The sequence below is a fragment of the Myotis lucifugus genome, unplaced genomic scaffold (assembly GCF_000147115.1).
Source record: "Myotis lucifugus unplaced genomic scaffold, Myoluc2.0 scaffold_16, whole genome shotgun sequence".
Classification (NCBI taxonomy): Eukaryota; Metazoa; Chordata; class Mammalia; order Chiroptera; family Vespertilionidae; genus Myotis; species Myotis lucifugus.
Genome location: NW_005871064.1, coordinates 5364479 through 5367543, shown reverse-complemented (window position 1 = coordinate 5367543; position 3065 = coordinate 5364479). Strand labels below are relative to the sequence as shown.

The window sequence follows — 3065 nt, the reverse complement described above, 5'->3', positions numbered from 1 at the left end:
GCGGCTGAGGCAGAGGCGGTTAAGCGGTTAAGCAGGATCAGGTAGGCAGGCAAGCGGTTAGGGGTGATGAGGCAGGCAGGCAGAGCCCCGTGATCTATTGCCTCAAAGAGGGAGACCCAGGCCACCTGCCATAGCCTGCGGGAGGGACACTCAGCCACTGCAATGGAGGTGGCAGCTGGGAGGCTGCGGCTGCGATGAGAGGCACCGGTGGTGGTGGACGCTGCAGGGCGGGGCTAGGGCCATAGCGGCTCCTGAGCAGGCATGGCACCTGCAGCCTGGCCCAGGCCCCGGGTTTACAGCCTCTACCTGCGGCTTCTGCAGGGCTGGACTGCCACTCCTCCTGCTATGATGCCTGTGTAGATCCCGGACCCTTCCACGACTGCCGGCTCTCTGCCAGGGCTTGGCCCCCTGACCAGACTCCCCAGCTTGGCCCTGACTGCAGAGGAGCTGAAATATGCTGACATCCACAACATCGGGGCCATGATCGCCCCTTTGCACTTCCTGGAGGTGAAACTGGGCAAGAGACCTCAACCTGTGAAAAGTGAGCTAGACGAGGAAGAGGAGCGGAGGAAAGGCACCGGGAAAAGAACAAAGTGGTAGCAACCTGATGCTGGAACAAGAAGAAGGAGCGGAAGGAGTTTCTGCAGCAGGAATATGAGTGGCTGGAGCTCATGAATACGGTGTTGAACCCCCAGATAGAGGAGCTGAAGCAGGAGCAGCAGCAGCTCATCCTGATGCTCAACCAGCATCGCCCCACCTGCGTAGTCAGGACCGACAGCATTAAGACCACGACTCAGAAGGCAACCCACTGCTGGAGCAGCTGGAGAAGAAGTGACCATGGGCTGGGAGGAGGAAGAGGAGGAGGAGGAGGAGGAGGGTACCAGAGGGCTCTTCCATGCTGCATGAAAGCCACCATCGTTCAGGCTTTTTTTGTGAAACTCACATCAGCCACACCAGGGGAAGAAACCCAATATGATGAAACCCAGGACCAAGTGCTGAGACCAAAGTAGTCCTGAGGGGGGGCTGTTCTGCCTGGGGTCAGGCTTGCAGGAGGCAGGACAGAGGCTCTGGGCCGGGGAGACGCCCATCCAGGCAGCTGTGGGCACTTCTCTGGCCAGGGCACCCACCCAAAGGACCTCTAAGCAGCCAGGAAAAGCCATGAGTTGCAACCAAAATTAGGCTGAGTATGGAACTCAGAGTGAAACTGCAATCTGCCTGCCTCCAGCCCTGACCCTGACCCTGACCATGACCCTGATCCTGATCCTGATGCAAGGCTGGAGAAGGGCACAGTGCCAGGCCCTGCTGTACCCACCCACCATGGTCCAGCTCAGTTCTGCCTGGGAGTGGCAGCCGGGGCACACCCTCGCCAGTCCTGCTGGAGTTGCTGGGGGCATGAGGCATTGGTGCCCTTCCAAAGCACATACTCACTGAATGTTTACAGACTGGCTGTCCTGGCAGGGCTTTCAACTGCACATGTTTTTTATACTTTTTAAAAAATATTTTTTGCAAAAAAAGATTTTATATAAGCAATATATAAATGGATTTCTATAATCACTCGATATGATACAGTATAAATATGCTATGGTTTGTTTGTTAGGAACAGATATTCAGCAGTTATGGCCGTTGCATGTAACTTCTAAGTACTGTAGTCTCTGGGTGTTGGGGGTGGCAGGGGCGGGGGTGCAGTATATTTTCATCCTGGTAAACCCTTCATAGTACTCAGTTCTGTATCACTCAGTAAACATTACTCTTACAAAAAAAAAAAGAAAAAGAAAGAAAGAAAGAAAGAAAGAAAGAAAGAAAGGAAGGAAGGAAGGAAGGAAGGAAGGAAGGAAGGAAGGAAGAAAGAAAGAAAGAAAGAAAGAAAGAAAGAAAGAAAGAAAGAAAGAAAGAAAGAAAGAAAGAAAGAAAGGGGGTGGCCCAGGCTACCGGGCCCACGGCGTTGCAGCAGGTGGGCGGGGCCTCCCTCTGCAGGGTGATCAATCTGGGGGCTGTGCCATTGATCTCCCCGCAGAGGGAGGCCCAGGCAACCAGCCAGCGTGTGGTGGGTATGCGGGGCTGGCCAGTGATTGCCCCGCAGAGGGAGGCCCAGGCCAGCCAAGCAACTGCACCCCATGCCTGTTGCCTGCAGAGGGAGGCGACTGGTGGCAGGGGAGGGAGGGGCAGAGCTGCACAGATCACAGGTGGCAAGCAGTGGCAGCAGCAGGGGCGGGGCCAGCTGCCAGCAGCCGGGGAAGGAAAGCTCCCATAGGCCCTGACCTCAGGCCAGGCCTAGGGACCCTACCTGAGGGTCCTGGATTGTGAGAGGGTGCAGGCTGGGCTTAGGCACCCCCTGAGTGCACAAATTTTCATGCACCAGACCCCTAGTTTTTCATAATATTGCATTTTCAGACAGTAGTAAACTTAGGGTTATATAAAACTCTAACCTCCCACTTTCAAGATTCTTTTTATACCTTGTTACCTAAGGATAGATAACTTTAAAGCATTTTTTAAATTGTATTTTATTGTTTAAAGTATTACAAATAGTAGTATATATGTCTCCTTTTTTCCCCCCCATTGACCTTTCCCCAGCCTCCCCTAACTCCTGGCACATGCCCTCAACCCCCACCCCCAGTGTCTTCAATAAAATATATAACAACTAGAGGCCTGATGCACAAAATTCATGCAAGAGTAGGCCTTCCTTCCCCCGGCTGCCGGCACTGGCTTCCCTCTGGCACCTGGGACCCAGACTTCCCTCCGGCTGCCAGCACCAGGACCCGGGCTTCCCTCTGGCCACTGGCAGACACCTGAAACCCGGGCTTCCCTCACAGCCCTGGCTTTGTCCAGAAGGTCGTCCAGAAGGAGGTCCGGTATAATTAGCATATTATGTTTTATTATTATAGATGCAACACATTTTTCTGGAGTAGGAAGAACAGTAGATGCATTTCCAAACAAATATATGTAAACCAATTCTACCATTTAAGATGCATATAAGTAATAGAGAACGCCTCCTGGCATTAGTTTTTGCATGAAAAATCACTCTAAACTATAAGCTTGGCTTATGTAGAAGAGGTAAAATCTTGTCT

At 52.6% G+C, this 3065-nt stretch overlaps 1 pseudogene; it reads left to right on the top strand.

The window, feature by feature from the left end:
- The first annotated feature begins 318 nt into the window (after window positions 1–318).
- Window positions 319–859, top strand: LOC106696462 (annotated as a pseudogene).
- The last annotated feature ends 2206 nt before the right edge of the window (window positions 860–3065 follow it).